At 46.2% G+C, this 19,374-nt stretch overlaps 1 long non-coding RNA gene across 3 annotated transcripts in view; it reads left to right on the forward strand.

The window, feature by feature from the left end:
* LOC106150241 overlaps positions 1 to 19,374 on the forward strand; it is a 34,632-nt gene extending 15,258 nt beyond the window's left edge. The window contains exons 2-4 of one of the 3 annotated variants that reach the window (XR_001236953.1): positions 9,212 to 9,361; positions 16,876 to 16,929; positions 19,247 to 19,374. This is a non-coding gene — a long non-coding RNA (uncharacterized LOC106150241). Of the gene's footprint in view, positions 1 to 9,211; positions 9,362 to 13,982; positions 14,395 to 16,875; positions 16,930 to 19,246 lie in introns of those variants that run through there. The other 2 variants (XR_001236954.1, XR_001236955.1) reach the window with 2 other exon arrangements.

A 19,374-nucleotide genomic window follows, 5' to 3' on the forward strand; every position in this document is an offset into this window, starting at 1 on the left:
TTTTTTCGTTTTTTTTTTTTTTTTTCTGGTACCAGGAATTGAACTCAAGACCTTGCGCTTGCCAGGCAGGCGCTATGCCGCTGAGCTAAATCCCTAGCCCCATAACAGTTGTTTTTTCTAAACTAAAACTTTTAATTCCAGTATTGTTACTTAGTGATAAATACATGGGTTTGGGCAGTTTGGGCACTCGGTCTCTAAAAGGTTCGCCATGACTATAAATCTAGGCCTTTGCAAGCTCCTGAGCTGGAATAGCTGGCTCCTGGCCAAGGCTCTCTGAACCGACACTTTACCGAAGCCTAGCATGGAAGGGGTGGGGAAGGGGCTCACAAGGAACTCAGGCAGATGAGAGGACATGGGGGCCTGGGGCACTGACCTCAGGTCTGTCTGGGTGGTGTCCTCCCTTCCTGATTCCCTTCTTCGCAGGAAGCAGGCTCCCTCTGGTACAGCTATGTGCCAAATGGTGGAAACGGATGGAGCCGAGTGCCAAGAACTCCTCAGTTTGTAGATCCCAGAAAACCCAGCCTGGTCCCATCTGGCTTCCTGGAGCCAAGCCGCCCTCCCAGTCGGGCATGCGTTCTCCCTTGCTGACCCTTGTCCTGGGTGGGTTTGCTGAAGACTCCCCAGCAGTTTCTGGAAACGCAATGAGGGGCGGAGCCTTAGGATCACAGGGGTTGGAGGAAGCTGGAGTAACCGCTGCATGAGACCTCGGCAGGCTGCGGTACTCTGCAGCTTCTCAAACCCTTTCTCATCACAGCCTGCTGGGCCAGACAGACAGCAATTTGTAAACCTGGATGTACAGGAGAGGCCACAGAACACGGAGTTCCGTCCTCAGTCCTGCCGCTTGTCTTGGACAAATTTGCAACGGCTTCTTTTGCTTTTATTTTTTGTGGTATTTTCTAAAAGTAAAGATAATCTCTCTTGGGTGAGACAATTCCGCTTTATGACTCTAGGGAATGGTGTTCACATCAAATACCATTTGATGGGTCTCCTTGGAATTGCACCATGGGTGGACCTCCTCATATGTAGGTCACAAGATTAAATGACATAACTTATGTATTGGCACAAGGCCTGGGAGATAGTAGGTGATTAACAAATGCTTATCGAGTGAGTGAAGTTCTGCTCGCTCAGTCATGATGCCAGAGAAGCTCGCAGGAAGAAGGAAGTAGTACTGGCTCCCTGCGGCTGGTGTTGCTTTTCCTGCCCATTTTTCTGTGTCTCTTGCCAAGTTCCCATGTCCCAAGCCTCTGGACTCAGTCGGCTGGAGGCACGCAGTCATCTGCGGAGCCTGCAGTGCTGGGCCTGGGCTGGGTAATGACCAGCCTTCCGCTGGTTTGAAGTTTCCGCTGGGGGGCTGGAAGCCACCGCATCCAGATGGCTAATTGCTTTGTGCCTGTTTCTGCAAATCACAGTGATTCACTGTCCTTGCTGAAAACATGCTCTCTTTTCAAAGATGTAATGGTTTCCAAAATTAATTTAGCCTCATCTCTTATCTCCCTGCCCTTCTGCACTCTCCCCTTCTTCCAACGCCCTCCTTCCTTTTGCCCTGCCTCCCTCCACCCCCCAGCTTTCTGTTCCACAGAGCTGGCTTTCCCTGGGCAGGGCCCTTCCAGGTCACCTGAGCACAAGCTGAGCGTGGAGTTGTTGGACAGAAGCCCGGGTGCCAGTGGTGCCCTCATCTCCTACCCTGCTATGTGCTCCGGCCACCAGCCCAGCTCTGACTCACACCCCCAGATGAAGAACTCCATGCACAACCCGTCCCCCGCCGCCCCCTGCCGCAGAGCTTCTCTTATAAACCCCACAGCTCTGCATTTTTACATGCAAGGATCTGTATTTCCCAGCTGAGTTTGTTTCTGACAGTTATTGGCCCATGAGACCTTGAGGCCAGGGCCCTGACTAAGAGCAAAGAGGTGCAGGGAGTCTTCCTCCATCGGGCGCTGACTGGCTTCCCAACCAGTTCCCAGCTCTGTTCCCTCCCTGTGGTATAAAGGTTACACCTTTTTATCTCTGCCTGCTGTGCGTGTATTTGACAAACACATACGGAGCCTCCTATGTGCCAGGCATGTGCTAGGTACTGAGGGTACAGTGGTAAAATTGTACCACTGTCCTGGCCTTTCAGGAACTCAGTCTAGAGGGGAAAAGAAAAGGCCTGTGGCCAGGAGGTCTTTCTTGCTGTAACTCTGTTGGATTTCGCTTTATATATTTTAAGGCTGTGTTAAGTACCTTCAAATTCCCAGTTATATCTTCTTGGTGAATTGTTGCTCGCATGCAAATTCAAATTTTGACTCTTATAGTGCTTTTCACCTCAAATTCTGTTTTATTTTGCACAGTTGGAGACTGATTATATCAACCATAGTACATTTCTGCAATGGAATAGTATACAGTTAAGAAGGAGGGATATCCCTGTATGCTGATATAGAATAATCTCTAGCTTGTATTAAGATGAAAAACCATGGTTGAGAAAACATGTATCATATGCTACTATTTTAAAAAAGAAGTATTTGTGTGTGTTTTAATATGTAATAATATCAAGCAATACATAATAATATCATAATAACATTATTTCAACATACAATAATAACAGCAAAAGTAAATAAATGACAGGGTGAGGAAAACAGGGAGATGTTGATTAAAGGGTGCAAACTTTCAGTTATAAAGTGGATAAGTGACAGAGATCTAATATATGGCATGGTGCCTATAATTAATAATACCACGTTTTGGTTGGGCATGGTTATGTGTACCTGTAATTCCAGCACTGTAGGGGGTGCTGAGGCAGGAGCCACAAGTTCAAAGCTAGTTTGGGCTACATAATGCTTTCAAGGCCATCCTGAGCTACAGAGCAAGACCCTGTCTCAAAAAACCAAACCAAAACAAAAACCTTGTATTTTGTATACCTGCAATATGTTATGAGAGTAAATCTTAAGCATTCTTACCATACACACAAAAGATGGTAACTTTCCAAGGAGACAGATGTGTTAGCTGATTATGTAATCATTTTGTTATAGACAGCTAAGTTAGGTGGAAATATTGGCAGTCAGTCAGGGCTGGCCCTCGGAGGAGTCAGTGCGGAAGATGAGAACACATCACAGCTGTGGGTGGCGGTGTATTCATTAAAGGCCAGGGCTGAAGACAAAGATGAAACGACTACACCTACATACTTCCCCAAGGGAGGAACAGCAATGATCGATATTCTAAGTGGGCATCAGTCACCTGGATGGGGGACCAAGACCTCCTTGACTCATCCCTTCCAGAAAAGGTCCTTGTCCTTTCCATGCACACTTGCTGGGCAACTTGCTTCCCCACTGGATCAGTGTTACCCAAGCGACTATACTTGTAATCTTATTGGTTGATCTTAGTTTTGTCCCACATTGTATCCACTTTGTGATTTTGTACCCACCTTGTCATTTTACCCTATAAAACTTCCTTTGAGAAGTAGGCCCATGGGCAACCCCCTCGGAACCCCTCCTCTCTCTCAGGAGCTGTATCTTTCTCCCTCAATAAATTTTTCCTACTCTTAACCTCCATTGTTCCTTAGAATTAATTTTTTGATTTTGAGGAACACAAATTCGGCTTATCAGACATCTAGCAGGTTGGGAGTTGTAATATTTCCCCTATATCATTTGGAGGTCCTATATCATTCCTGTATCAGTTTCATAATGTACGTATGTATATAGCAGATCATCATATTGTATACTGGTACTTCAAATGTATAGTTTTTGTCAGTTATGCTTCGAAGTTTGAGGGAAAGAAGAAGAAAAAAGAAAAATCCACATAAAAATTAAATTAAAAATTAAAAAATTTTAAAGTTTCCTCTGGGAGTAGGGGGGACTGGGCAGAGGGTTTAGGTATATAAGTGCGACTGTTCTGAATAGATGATTTTACATATTTGATTTCAGAGCTAAATCATATAGATAATTGGAAACAATATTAAAATGAAAAGATCAATTATTTTAAAAAGACTAATGAAGAGAGCTAGGTGTGGTGGTACATGCCTATAATTCCAGCACTTGGCTTGTTTGTTTTTTTGTGTTTCTCCCAGTACCAAGAATCAAACTCACAACCTTGCACTTGTCAGGCAGGAGCTGTGCTGCTGAGCTAAATCCCCAGCCCCCATTCCTGGCACTTGGAAGGCTGAGGCAGGAGGATTGCCATGAGTTTGAGGCCAGCCTAGGCTACACAGTGAGTTCAAGGTCAGCCTAAACTGCATAGTGAGACCCTGTCTCAAAAAACAAACAAATAAACAAACAAGACAAAAGATAATAGCTATGTACATATCAAGTTGATGGCAAAACTCGGAATTAATTAATTAATTAATTAAATTTTTTAGGAAATTATTTTAAGAGGCCAGCCTTGAGCTCATTATGTAGCCTTGGATGGCCTTGAACTCACTGTGATCCTCCTGCATCAGCCTGTCAAGTGCAAGAGATTATAGGGGGCCACCAAGCTCAGCCCCTGTTTAAAGAAATCTTTATACAAAATAATTTGACAGTAAATTATTGAGGGACATACTGTATGGAAACACAATAAAAAATTCTGAGAAAATAAACTACTTTTGATAATCAAATTTTTAGTAGTATTGATATTATTTATAATTCTGAAACTATTCTATATAGGGTGGATAAAGCAAATAAACAATTATGTTAACATCATAAGGATCCAGGATTTTCAATATAAAATAAATACAAAAATCAAATAAGTTAAGAAAAACTTACTTAGGATAAGAAATATAAGTATATATTTATGATCAATTTAAAATAATACATTTCCTAGAAAAGTCAACCCACTAACATGAGCACTCTCTGTCCTTAGACTATGGTTTCTACATACCATGTCCATTAAAGGACCAGTGCTCCTTTGGGAAGTTTTTCTGTGCCTTCCCCCCAATGGGAGGCTGAAACAAGGGCCTTTCAAAGAGATAACACTACCAGCTGCCTTGGTTGGCTGCCCACCTCTCTCCCTCCCTCCCTCCCTTCTTTCCTCCCTTCCTTCCTTCTTGCTGTCCTTCCTTCCCTCTTCCTCCTTTTACCCTTCCCTCTTTCCCTCTTTCCCTCACCTCCTCTTCCTCTTCTTTCTCCTCCTCCTCCCTCTCTTCCTCCCCCGCCCTCTTCTTCTCTGCTTTACAAAGTCTCGCTTAGTTGCAAAGAGACACAGGTTGGGCTCCAGCTTGCAATCCTCCTCAACCTCTCAGAGGGGTGGGATTACAGGCCTGCACCATGCCTGGCTTCCACGGTTCTTACACATTATCCTATCTTGTGTGATACAGAATATAAATTTGAAAAGTTTGTCAAATCACATGGAAGGAAGTTGCCAAAGACTACTAGGGTTTTATCAAAAGTCACAGCAGCGCTAACTTGAAGAGGCTCCCATTGGCCATGTTGGGATGATTAAGCGTGAAGAGTGATAAGCATTGCGGCATTACCCAGAATACGGTGTTAGTCAGATACGCAGTGAATCCAAGTGTCCCTCCACTTCTTCCTCTCTACTTTCAGTCTCTCACCCCATAGACCTTTTTCAACTCTCCTAGCTGTTTTCTTCTGATAATTTCTCGGTTGTTTTGCTTTGTCTTAGGTGCTGAGGATGTAACACAGGGTTTTGCACATTAGATAAGAGCTCTTCCACTCTGCTGTCCTCTCAGCCCCACTTGTTTTTAAGTACTATATTTATCCTGATATTTCTCCAACCACCAGGGGCCCGGCTCTGCCATGGTGCCTGGTGACCTTGCAGATACCCAAATGGCTTATGAAGGCAGAGAACTGAACTCCAGCTAGTATGAGTCTTGAGGGAAAGGCTGTGACCTCCTAAATGCTAAGAAACCACTTTCTACCCACTTCTGTGTCCCCTGGCAGGGGTGAGACAGTTTTTTACTGTCTTCTGGCCTCTGAGGAGGTAGGGTGCTGGCTCTCTGCCCTACTCTCGCCTTACTTTAGGTAATCAGTTCTTTTTCTTTCTCGGCTTTAAGAATTTTAAAGTTATTCTTAACATTCTCTAGTTTTACCATATGTTTTCTTATTTCTTCTTTCTGGAAAATCCTCAACCATTATCTTTTGGAAAAAAAAATGACTTTTTGTCATCCTTTCCACATTCCCTCAGAATTTTATTATAGGAATCTTGACACTTAAAAAAAATATCACATCTCTCTTATCTTCTGGCGCTGACCTTGGAGACTTCATTTTGATTTTTCAAATCATCAACACCCCATATTCCAGAGTAGAGCTGAAGAATATAAAACTGCTTAGTTAGAGTCTAAAACTGGCTCCTCAGCAATAGAAACCCTACAACTCCTGTTCCAGTCACCGGCTCCTTTTGTTTTAGTGTCATTCTTTTCGGTGTGTGGAAAAGGATCACAGAAAGGGCACATTGGGCTAACATTTTTGCTGTCTGAGTAAGTAATAAACTGTCTAAAAATAAAAGTAGCTCCTTGTATCTTTGCTGGTTGAATCAGTCAGGCTTTCGGCTTGGCCTTGCCTTGAATGCAAGAGCTTGACAGATACTGTTGATTTCCTGAGTGATAAGGTTTTCGTTTGCTTACACTTTGTTCTCCTTCATATTCCCACATAAGTGTGATATGACTTTTAAATTAAATGAATTGTCAGTGTTCATAGTATCATGACTTTATAACTTTGAAGACTATGGCTGAACAATGGTGTTGTATAATTACACTCCCCCCTAGTTTTTCGTTTTTTCTGCAGTTCACAGTTGCCGTAGCTTTTCTTTAGCTTAGCGTTTTAAACAACTATTGCTAATACTTTTAAAGTCTCAATGTGTATCTGTTAAATATCTAGAAAGATTTCACCCCATGGGTCCAAATGTATCCAGGGATCTCTCACTACCCCCCAGTAACCATTTACACTCCTAGGCGCCCCCCTCCCCATCCACTGTCATCTTGGTCCAATTTGGATGGTTTACTCACCACGCCTAGGCTCGAGCGTCATCTTATGATGTCTTTCCCTCAGCCTTCCTCTTGGATGGCTCCTCTGTTTTCTGCAGCGCCTTTGTTCCTTGCTCTTGGCTTAGGCTTTCATTTCACTGAATCATATCTTTTACTATCTTCCCAGGAAAAGGTGTGTGGGAGGTAAATTTTTTAGTTCTTACACATCTGAAAATATCTTCATTCCACGCTTAGCCTTTATCTGGCTCAGTATAGAATTCCAGGATAGAAGTAATTTTCACTCAGAACTTTGGGTGCCCAATGCTACTCTCCTGAGCCTCGTGTACTCCAGTCAAGATTTCTGATGCCACCTGGATGCCTCCCACGAACCTGGCATTCTGAACTTCAAAATATACCATGGCATTTCTCCCCCACCGATTGCATGTCTAGCGGGTACCTTGCTTTTTGCAGTGTTGGGGATCAAACCCAGGGCCTCCAGCCTGGCAGGCAAGGACTCTACCACTGAGCTATATCCTGACCCTAGAAGGGGGTGCTTTTCCTTTCAAGATTTATGTCCTTCACATCTGCGAAATTTTCTTACTTTTTTTGATTATATACAGAATCATCTACTCTTTGTTTTCTCTGGTTTCTGATGTTTAATATAGATGCTGGAACCCCTTGAATTCTAACTCTCTTCTCCCCCAGTTTTTAAATTCTATTTTCTGGAATATTTCTAAACTTTATTTTCCTACTTTTTCGTTGAGTCTTTTGTTTTAGCTACCACATTTTAAAATTTTCAGAGCTCTTTATCATTCTCTGGTTATTCCTTTTTCTAACCATCTTATGTTTTCATAGATGTGCATTTATGAGACTTAAATATATACCTAAGATTTTAGAAATATTTTCTTTTTACATCACCCATTTTCTTTCCTCCTCGCCTTCATCTCCTGTTCTACCTTCCCCTACCTTTTTCTCCTCCTGTGTTTTTCTCTCTTGAATGTGGGCTACTTCTCACAAATTTCTGGTGATGCTCGGCTACCCATCTAATCATATGGAACATGCAGGTATCAAAATGACTGGCAGCTCAGGATGCAGGTGTGAGGATTTGATTGGCTGGCCTTGCACTCAGGGTATTTCACTGGGTAACTATAAAAGGTCAAAACTTAGGGGACATTTCTCTGGGATTAGTAAATTTTTTTCTAGCCAAGAATGCTCCAATCTGGGGACATATGTCCGACAGTTCCTTCCTGGGAAGGGGTTAAGGAAAAAGGCCTTCAGAGGGTCCCACATAGTATGAACAAGTGGATTCATTGTCTGGTTTTCAGCTAGATACCTGCCCTCTGCTGTTGTCAGGACTTCTGAATCTGGGCATGCTCTTTCTCAATTTCAGAGAAACCTCATCTTGTGCAGGGATATAGTTGCTTGGTTATGTGTGAATGGGAGGGGGTCTGGAGTCATCATTTCTCTTTCCACCAGTTCCTTAGGGGTGAACTGCGCTTCACACTCACTTCCTGCAGAAACTGCTGCCTCCAGGGCCCAGCCACTGGGTGCTTGGTGGGGAGAATCTGCTCAGGCCTCACCTCACTAGGCCATTTTGAGTCTTAGGTTTCTCAGCTAATTCTGTTACCACTCTTGCACTCGCTTCCGGTCATCCACACATTTGGTGACCTCTCTTGTCCACTGGTGTCCTCCTCACTTCTATTCCCTCTACATTTGTGGGTCTGACCTTAAAAAAGTGTTGTGGGATCTTCAGAGGGCAAGGTGATAAAGACAACAACGTATTTGTTACCTCTGTCCACTTGAAATACTTTTCTGGATGTCCACTGACAAGAGATGCGCCCGCTCCAGGTACTCCCTGGGTGATTAATTCCCATTTTACCAAAAATCTGTGCCCCAGGGGGTGAACAGGGAGTGTTTGCCTTTGGTGGGAGAGAGGAGAGTATTCTCCACATTCTTCCTCACTGTAGATGAAGTTCTCAGAAGCCACTTTGGCTGCATACAATGAGAGACAGAAGTGCCCCTTCAAGGATATGTTGCGCACCTCTTCACCCAAGGGACGCTGCCACGATTAGGACATGGTCTCTCACCTGTCTGCCATCGCCTGGTTAACCCACATGTGATGGAGACTTGCAAATAAAGCAAAAGGACAGGTAAAACAACCAGAAGAGAGGAAGAAGAATACTGCAGAAATAATGAGGCGTATAGTTGATGGCAGTAATTTACATTTGCAAAAACTTCCACACGCTTGGTCTCATTTACTCATTAAGTATAACGACTCAAAAAAGTATACATTTAGATCACTTAACTATTTTATGGTTTAATTTTTTTTTTTTTTTTTTTTTGTAGGTTCTAGAGTCTGATTCTCACCTGCACTTTGGTTTGGAGAAACTTGTTTTGGTTTCCAAGCAACAATTTGTGCAAGTCCAGGACTGTCTGCGTGGAGAGGGCGCCCTGTGAGTTCTCTGAAAAAGGAGGATTTACGCACAGGTGTAGACAGTGAGTCTCCTTTGCATCAGCTGTGGTGCTGGGGGCTGAGGCAAAGGCGAGGGTACACACAGCGCCCACCCCCAGTGAGTGGATCTAAGAAGAGGGTGCTTGGTGTTGCTGGGTGAATGCGAGGGGAGGAGTCCAGAGGAGACCTTTAGTATGAGCTCTGTCCAGCAGAGGAGGAAGGTGCTGGCTGCCAGCTCTGAAGGTTCAAGTCTAAGATGGGTAGCTCCATGGGTTTGGGCATCTGGAAGGGGGGCCCATCATGGCAGTGGTACATGGCAGAGCAGACTGCTTGCATCATAAGCCAGGAAGCTAAGAGGGGAGGGCAGGGGCCATAATTGCTTTTGAGGGCGCACCCTCTATGACCTAAGGGCCTCCTAGATACACAGCACCTTCCAATAGTACCTACTTGGAGGTCTAAGCCTTTAACATATGGGCCTTTGGGGATGCCATTCATAGTCACACGGTAGCAGGAAGGTAGGCATTTTGTGTAGAGAATATTATAGGCACACACACACAACACACACATGAAGGCACAATGACTAATCTGATAAGCACCACACTTAGTGACATCCCATAGTAGACATGTGAATTCCTCCTGCCCGGCAAGACTTCTGAGTCTCTGGATATCTGCACATGGATTTTCTATGGGGAGCCACTTCTCTGCACCCAGCTTTCAGTCCCCATGATTTGGGTGGGACTGGGTTCAACACCCAAGCCAGGCAGTCCATCAGGGAGCCTCACTCAGAGATAGGCGCATGACCCATGCTGGGCCCAGACAGCTGGCCCTGGGACATTAGCTAGAACTGCTGGAAATGTGTGTTCTTGCTCATCAGGACTGTAAAATCAGTATGTGTGGATGTTCAGTGTCTGTTTGTTTGCTTGCTCATTTGTATACAGTAAGATTTGAAGGAAGTGTCCTAAATGCTGATATCAATTGATTCTGGATAGTATGATAATCGGTGACATTTACGTGTGTTACACATGTACATATTAGTTATATTTTCTGTGAAGTGGTTTATTATATTTATAGTAAAGTAGATGTTGATGCTATATAGTAATGAGGTTTTTTTGGTAGTGCTGGGCATTGAACCCAGCACCTCTTCTATGTTAGGCAAATGCTCTACCACCGAACTAAATCCTCCGCCTGATGTTAACATTATAAATGGTTATTTAAAAGATATTTATAGCCAAATATTGTTACACATGCCCATAATCCCAGCACTCAGGAGGCTGAAGCAGGAGGATTACAAGGCCAGCCTGAGCTACATAGTGAGTTCAAGGCCAGCCTGAACTACAGTAGCAAAGCCCTGTCTCAAAAAAAGAGAGCAGAGGTAGTTATAAAACAGTATAGAGTGTACATTTATGTTTATAGTACTACATAAATAACGTAGGTGTAATTTTTACATTAATACAAAACAAAAGTGCTTTAATCCTCAAAAGCCCATGTCTTCCTTCCCTTGGCTCTGGTCTGGAACCCGGCTCCGTAAGTCTGGCAGGACATGGGTCCGATTCTAGGTACATCCAGTTGCTTGTAACAATTCTTCAAAAAAAAAGTATTTTACCTTTTCAAACCGAAGTATTTAGGAAGAAGAAACAACTGCAGGTAAAACACTGAGCATTGAGGAGCTTGTGCTGGTGTCTTGTGCACTCCTGCAGGCAAGGTGGGCGGGGTAGGGTCTCTGGCTAGGTGGGCAGTGGCAGGGGATCCTGGTTAGGGTGACTGCCCTGTTGCCTAGTTTTGTAGTCTTTTTAGACAGAGCTCAGTGGGTTCTTGGATTAGGCACAGACGCCCAGGTGGCCTGTCAGAAGACTGGAGTACAGGGCCCACCCGCTGCCACCTGTCTTCAAGGCCCTTTAATTAGCACACAGGAACAGCCCTGGTCCAGCCCTTCTCTGCGTCCAGTTCCGGAGTTTTCGAGGGCTCCACTTCGGAAACAGGCCCCTGCCCGAGCTCCCCAGAGCTCAGCTCTGCGGCAACCCCGCGGAGATGCGCTCTCTCCCTCGGTGAGCCACCTGGGACGGTGCGGTCTCCTTTCCAGAAGAGGAAGTTCCCATCCTATCCTTGCACAACCCAATGATCTGTTAAAAGTATTTTCCTACAAGTAAAGGGGATTACTCCCAGAAGAGAGCTGGTTCCACGTCCACAGGAGACAGGAGGGAGGACTTAGAGGCCACATTCTGCACACCCATTCTGTACCTATTGGGAGACCCAAGTCGAAGTCTGGAAAAGGGGCCGGAACTGCCCTGGGGGAGAAGGGAGATCAGTGGACCTGAGATCAACCAGCTGCCTTCCCAGCGCTGGGACCTTGCCCGTCTCAGCCAGAGGCGGGGACGCGGGCCACGTGGCTGCGAGCTGTGGGACCCGCGCACGCCGTGGGGGCCCCTGGGCCGGATGACGCTGCAGGCTCGGTCACCCTCAGCACTGCCCGCTGCGAGGAGGCCGCGATTGCTCCCAGGTGTGGGTTTCCACTCGCTTCTTCCTGCCTTGCATCACCTCCGCCCCCTGGGCGCCCACACCCCATTCCCCCCAGCTTCTCTAGATAACATCTTTTTGTTCTGGGCGATGCCACACCCCTTGGGGGAGGGAATGCGGAAGGCTCCGGAGAAAGGGCTGCCTTTTTGGTGGAGGGGAGCGGGAAGAGGCTGCCCTGTGCGGCCACCTCGGCCTTCCAGGGAGCTGGTTCCCAAGGGCCACCGCCCAGTTCCGGAGGCGTTGGTGGGCGGCGCTTCCTGGCAGAGGCAGTTCTCAGACACTGGGGGTGGGGGATGTGGTGAAGGCCTTTGGCTCGAAATCTTCACTTTGGGGACTCATTAGGGATTTTTCCCCAAGGAATCCTACCCCGAGTCGTTGGGTGTCTTCCCACCAGACTCACAACCAAGCCCCAACTCCTTAGGATGACATCTACATAGATTCTGCAGAACCCTGCCCTGCCCTTCCTTGCCAATCCTCTTTCCAGACCCAGGGAGCTCTGGCCACTGGGAACCACGTGTGAGTTCCCTAACACATACGGCTACTCCGCATATGCCTGGAGTGCTGTCAGCCACTTCTTAAAGAACTCCTGTTCATCCTTCAAAACCTTGCTTAAAAATTAGGCACTTCCTCAGAGCCTTGCTGCACACTCCATGCTCCGTTGTACTCTGTGCTGCAAGGCACGGGGTTCTTTTCTTAGGTTGTCATCCACTAGGGTAATTATTAGGATCTGCATCTTCCTTATAGTTGCTCCTCAGGGCAGAGACTGTGTCATTCACATTTCCCAAGCTCAGTGCCTGTGCAGGGCCAGGCCCTGATAATTCCTCAGGTGCTATTTGTGAATGAACAAACACCACTTCTTCTGGATCTGTGGTACTTCTGAAGGCTTCTGTCACTGTGGATATTCCTGGCTTACACTTACACTGCCTTCTGTCAGCCAAGAGCCATGTGGCTCCTCTGGTGATTTTTTGCGGGGTGGGGTTGGTTTTTCTTTTTTTCCCGTACTGGGAATCGAACTCGCGACCTTGCGCTTGTCAGGCAGGCGCTGTGCTGCTGAGCTAAGTCCCCAGCTCCCTCCTGTGGTGATTTTACATCCTTCTCATTTGTTACTCACATTAGCTCTGTCGTGGCGGCTATTGTGACCAGCATAACACGTAGAGATGAGATGCCAAGGGATTAAGTGTCACGGTCAAGGCAACAACTTGGGTCCCAGCGCTGGGACTTGAACTCGAGTTTTCTGGCTCCCTATCAGCGCTCTTGCGCCTACACCAGAGCTACTTGACAAAGCGTCTGTGAATCAGGAGATTAGCATCACTTAGGAACTTGTTAGAAATGCAGGTCTTTGCCTGGCAAGCGCAAGGTCGTGAGTTCGGTTCCTGGTACCAGAGAAAAAAAAAAAAAAAAAAAAAAAAAAAAAAAAAAAATGTAAAAAAAAAAAAGAAATGCAGGTCTGGGTGCTACCGCAGACCTACGAACTCAAACACTTGGCTAGGGAGCCCAGTGGTCTGTATCTTAACCAGCCCCACAGGTGATTCTGTTACAAATTGGAGTTGGGGAGCCCTGGCCTATACCACAGCTGCTCCCCCGGATGGCCGTCCAGAGCCAGGGGAGGGCGCTCCAAGGCAAACTTTCACCCCTAAAGCCCTAGGGGCAGCCGGGATGGAACCTCCCTGGCAAGATAAAAGGTGAGAAAAATGCATGCACTGAGTGTTAGGAGCCAGAGTTCTAGTCACACCAGTTCTGCAATGACTGGTTGAGTGATTTAGAGCGCATTATTTAATGTTTAACCTTTGGGGGCCTCGGTTTTCTCATCTGTAAAATGAAGATGCTGACTGAATATTCTCACCTCTAGTTTCCCTTTGATTCTGTTATTCCGCTCTTCTTTGGAATAATAGATTGTCTGTGCCAGGACCGGAATAAAGACAGAGTGATCATTTTTAGTGGACTTTCTCCCCCACTAAAATTCTTGTAAATGGATAGCTCTGAATTCCAAATCCTTGGATCAGCTATCTCCCACTTCTTCCTTGGGAGCAGAAAGTGAAAGTAAGCAAGCATTTAAGTTGACTCATATTAGGCAAAAATAGAAATTTTTTTTGATGGTATTGGTTTGGACCTCCTCCACTACTTGGGGCTCCTCCACAGAGATCCTCTCACTGATCCCCTTCCTGTCACCTGCTTCCCCTCTGTGACTTTATCATGGGACGATCGCCCCATTCCTCTGTGAGCTCCCACATGTCCCTGCCCCGCCACATAGGGCTGCTCCCTCACACGCTCTTGCTTACCCGCCAGTCTTTTTGAAGAAGAGTTCGGGGCTGTCGTCCCGGTGGGAACCCCTTGGACACCCTGAAGCCCTTATGTGACACACCATAGACCTGACAGGGCCGACCATTCAGTCAACAACTGGAAAACCTAAAGTCCACTTTGAGCTGAATGGAAGGAAGAGATGATTAAGAAAATTCAAGAAGAGCAGCTGGATTGTAAAAGTAGAGCCCTGAGTCAGAAGATTTTAATCCCCCAGGTTCTGGACATCGGTATGAGACCATGGCTGAGTGCTCAAGAAAACATGGTGAGTCTCAGGAGTGGTGCAAAGAACACATCTCCTTCAGCAGAACTACACACGCCAAGCAGGGTGCGTGCCGGTCCAGTCCCTGTCACACTCAGAGACTCCCTGCACAGCGTGACGGAGTCCAGGAAAAGCCTAAAAATGCAAGATATGCAGTGTCATCTGCAGCCCTTAGATTAAAGCTTACAGAAGGCGGCTCTTAATCAAGGGCCTGGGAAGGGCAGGAGCCAGTAGGGCCTCCTCCTCGGCAGGAGCTCCCTGGGCTGCAGTTCTCTAGTGCAAGGGGTGGGGGTGCCCCTTTGAGTACCAGTGGAGCCGTGCACTAATAGAGAAGCGGGGAGAGAGAAGGAGATAGAGACACGGGGAGAAGGAGAGGGGGAGGGAGAGAGAGAATGAATTTGCACGTGGTTATAGCTTTTTATATACCCTGTACATCAAACACATTGTCAGTAATTTTTTTTTTTTGTCAGTAATTATTGAGCTCAACCTAGTACCCTGGAGTCCTGTCTTACCCGCTTCTGTTGATGTCTGTTTCCTTTGCTCATTCTGAGCCCCTCAAAGTGGGCCTGGTACTTGAGGTCAGACTGGGATCTGCTTTGGCAGCCTTGCAGTTTCCCAGAATCCCAGGGACCTGTAGGCCTGGGGAGGACCTGGGGATAGGCTGGGCTTTGTGAGCTGCCCCAGAATGAGGCCTCCTCTCCCACAGCCTGCCTTCGTCTATCTCAGCCTCAAAGTGGCCCGCTTTCCTTCATTCCCCATAGAAGATTCAGCATATGATCTCAGTGTATTTCAACTTCACTCCCTGGGATCTACTAAGAATACGAGTGCCCAGGCTACATGACTTCATGGACCACTAAGACTCATTTCTTATGGTGACTACTATCCAAGAGTTGGCTGAGTTTTTGGTTCTTTTGCTGTTTATTGCGCAAGGGAGGGGAGATGGGCAGGCTGATGTCTCTAGCTGAATAAGCCACTTTATGGTCCTGGGCCTCAGTTTTATCATCTCTAAAATGGGAATGTTGCTTCAGATGGCCTCTTCTAGCTCTAATGTTATGAGATTCCAGGGCCTATCTTAGCTGAAGCAGAGGACTCAGAGGCCCTGCTGTCACCCCTACACCACCCCCAGGTTGGGGAGAAGGAGTACATAAAGTGGCAGGAGAGTGGGGAGATCTCTGGGCCAGTTGGGTACTTTCCTTCAGGGACCTGAGCTTGAGGACAGCCCGGCTGGAAGGAGCGAGGCAGCCTCCCCCAGACTCCCGCCTCCCCCAGTGGTTGCCTCATGGGCTGTTACTTAACCCTTCTTACCACTTCCTGGGGTGGGGAAGGGAAGGGCAGATGGGCAGCCGCTGATGCAACAGGCGCACCAAAGCTTGTTTTGTGCTTTGAGGACAAAGGCAAGGTCAGAAGGGCTGGGCCAACCCGGGCTGCGGCTCAAGACTCTGCTGAGGCGGAGTTTCAGCTTCCTCTTCTCTCCCTGACTCCTTCTCCTTGGTCCTGAAATGAGGTCACCCCCGAGCCTGGAGCTGCTGGGGTCCCCCATCCGTTTCTTCATGCCTGCTGGGCACCCAGAGGTGGGGCGGCTGTTGGGGGAGTCTGCTTCCCCTCACCCCCGTGCTTCCGAAAGCTCTTCCGGGAGGAAACGGGTCCAGCCAGAAGGGTCAGAGTGTCCCGCCTCCTCTGAGTGGCCAAGTCTCAAGTGTGCCCGGGGCACCACCTGTGTCCACAGCCGTGTGCCCAGTGGAAGTGAGACCCGGGGCAACCTGCTGAGGGTCTGGAGGTCCAGAGTACAGCCGCTCTTCTCATCTTTTTTTTGCACCGGGAATTGAACTTAGGACCTTGCACTTGCCAGTCAGGCTCTTGTGCCACTGAGCTATATCCCCAGTCCCCTCACTTTTAAATTAAAACAATTCTGTGGTGAGGAAAAGAGAAGGTGCATAAAGTCTTTCAGAAAAGGCAAGTTGCTGAATATTACACTCAAGATAGCCTTTTTCTTTTCTTTTTACTGGCACTAGGGATTGAATCCAAGGCTTCGCATTTAGCTATAGCTTCATCCTTTTTTTGTTTTTTGTGTATTTTAAAAAATTTATTTATTTACTTATTTATTCATTTATTTGAGAAAAGGTCTCACTATGTAGTTTAGTCTGGTCTTAAACTCACTGTGTAGCTCAGGCTGGTGGCCTCAAACTTGTGGAGATCTTCCTGTCTCACTTTCCCAAGTGCTGGGATTATAGGTGTGTACCTCCATGCCCAGATCCCTTCTTTATTTAGTTAATTTATTTATTGAAGTAATGGGATTAAACCCAGGACCTTCGGAATGAGCTATAGCCTCAGCCCTTTTTGAAATTTTTTTGAGACAAAGTCTCACTAAATTACTAAGTTGCCCAGACTGGGCTCAAATTTGTGATCTTCCTGCCTCAGCCTCCCAGAATCCTGTGATTATAGGTTTGTGTCATAACAGAGGCTATTTTTATCTCCATTTTACAGATGCAGAAACTGAGACACAGGGGTTGAAGTAATTTGCACAAAAACATAGACACAGTAAGTAATAGAGTCAAGGTATTAACCTATTTCCCTGAAGATTGGAGCCTATTCTCATAAGTACCTGAAAAACCCACAGATACAAATAAAGAATTTTTTTTTGTCTTTTTGAGACCGGGTTTCACTATGCAGCTCAGGCTGGCCTCAAACCTGGAGCGATCCTCCTGCCTCAGCCTCCTGGGTGCTGGGATTACAGGCATGCACCACCACGCCCAGCATGAAATAAAGAATTTAAATGGAATAGAGTCCGTTGAATTACAAAAGGATTCACCAGACTGTTCTGTAAATCCCCAAACATTTCAATAAATAAAAACACATAATTTTATTTTCTGAAGTTCTTTTTTAATGTCTAATTTTAAGGAATATATCTTTAATGTAGCATATATACTTCTGCTGTATGTGGGAAAGCTCACTTCTAAGCCTCTCATGGGAAGCGTTAGTTTTGGAAATGATTAATGATTGACTTATTTTCTTATTGGTATTGGGTAACTAAATTTAGAAAGGAGCTACGGGCAAGGTAGTTTATAATTTAAGTACAAATTTTATAATTACACCCTTGTTCGTATATAGCCACACATAATCAAATTTAATCAAATGGACAAACTGGAAGAGTGTGATTATTGTATTAGTGTGACAGAGCAGGACTGGGGGCTTTCTTCTTGCCTCAGCCATCAACGTGATTTATAGATGTTTTATCTCATTAACCTTTAAGTCGCAGAGTTAATTAGTGATTCTGGAAACTGAAAAATACACCGAAACAATCACGTAGCTCTTTAACTTCACCATGCACCAAATTAAACTGGACCCAATTATTCTGAATCAGAGAAGACATCTTTTGCATGGCTTGGTATCCATTTCACATGGCTGTCTGGATGGAAAATCAAGCTGGATCGGGATTCTGATCTCCTAGCTATATGTCACATTACATCAAGACCATTTGAGCCAGGTGTGGTGGTGCACATCTGTAATCCCAGCGAGGCTAAGGCAGGAGGATAGCTTGCAAGTTCAAGTTCATGGCCAGCCTGGGCTACATAGCAAGGCCCTGTCTCAAAACAAACAAACAAACAAGCAAACAAAAGACCATTTGAATATGTGAAAAGTGGTTGCTTCACAGAGATGGAAATAGATGGAGATGGTTGTGATTATCCCTGTTTGGGTGAAGCCCTGGGACCCTGTGGAGGATGATACCACAGAATAGCATGCCTGCCTTCTGCCTTGAGCGCAGAGATGCTTCTGAGGCCCTGTAGAGCTGGAGACAGCTTTTTGTTTCCTTTGCCCTATTTTCGGCTCTGGGACATACAGGGTGACAAAACTGTGTGGCAGGGACCAAGACCCTGAGGCACAAGGAGACATAGACTTGCTTTTCTTCTCTGGCTTTTATAGGAGGATTATGAGCTGCAGACTCCCACTTCCTGTGGTGAGATGAAAGTGATGGCTAGGATGGAAGTGATAGAACTGTAGGAGGCTGAGTTGATTTGCAGCAGCAAAGATGGAACACTCCTCTCCGGATCAGGAATGGGTTGTGTGCCGCTGTGGAGTGGAGCTTGGATGGGGACAGTGGCCACCTCTTCAAGACACTTAGTAATGGCCTACATTAATTTTAGGGCACTTGGAGTTAGATTTACATTTCTTTTGCCTAGAATACCACACAAAGGTGGACCTCCCTAAGGAAGGAGGAAGGCTCAATTCATTCAGGTCCCATTTCAAATAATTTTCCATGACAGGAAAGTGATTTGGGTGGAAAGACATAAAATAATGGCATATAACATGGTTTTCTGAACTGTTATGGCTTAGAACAGAACTATGAAGCGTAGGGAGTAGAAGGGAGAGGCTGCGGGCTACAGTAGTAGCAGGTGGGGGCCTTTCACCACTTCTGAACTTTAGGGTGAAGCTGAGTTGTCTTTTGGGGTGATCCCACATGAAAAGCAAACCCCCATGCTGGAGTGAGAGAACACTAAAGTTTAATTTTTTTCTTGATTCAGTTTGAAAATGGACTAGGTTGTTAATGTACAGAAGAATTTTTGGGCAGTTCTTGCTCCGTAAGTGTCAAACTGCTGTTCTAACGTCTGTTGATGTGTCTCCAGCTACGTGACTCAGCCCTGGCCTCGTGGACCCTCCACAGGCTCTCCCTCCCTCAGGGGTGCAGGTGTGTCCCTGCTCGGGTGGAGGCCAGGAAACTAACCACAGTCTCCTGGCTATGAGACCAGGCTCCTGCCTTGGAGGCAGAACAGGGTGGAACCCTGGCAGGCAAGATCCCAAACCGCAGAAGCTCAAGTAAGGTCATCCTTGTGAACATGACAACTCTGTGTCTCTCTAGGTCAACAAAATGAAACACAGACCCAGTGGAAAGTGGCTTCAAGGACTGAGAATCTGCATGGCCACGGCAACTTGCCACTGATGATTCTAGAGGAATGGAGAGTCAGCCTTTCTTCTTTGCAAGCCAGG

Source organism: Chinchilla lanigera, unplaced genomic scaffold (assembly GCF_000276665.1).
Source record: "Chinchilla lanigera isolate Chin_1 unplaced genomic scaffold, ChiLan1.0 scaffold00068, whole genome shotgun sequence".
Classification (NCBI taxonomy): Eukaryota; Metazoa; Chordata; class Mammalia; order Rodentia; family Chinchillidae; genus Chinchilla; species Chinchilla lanigera.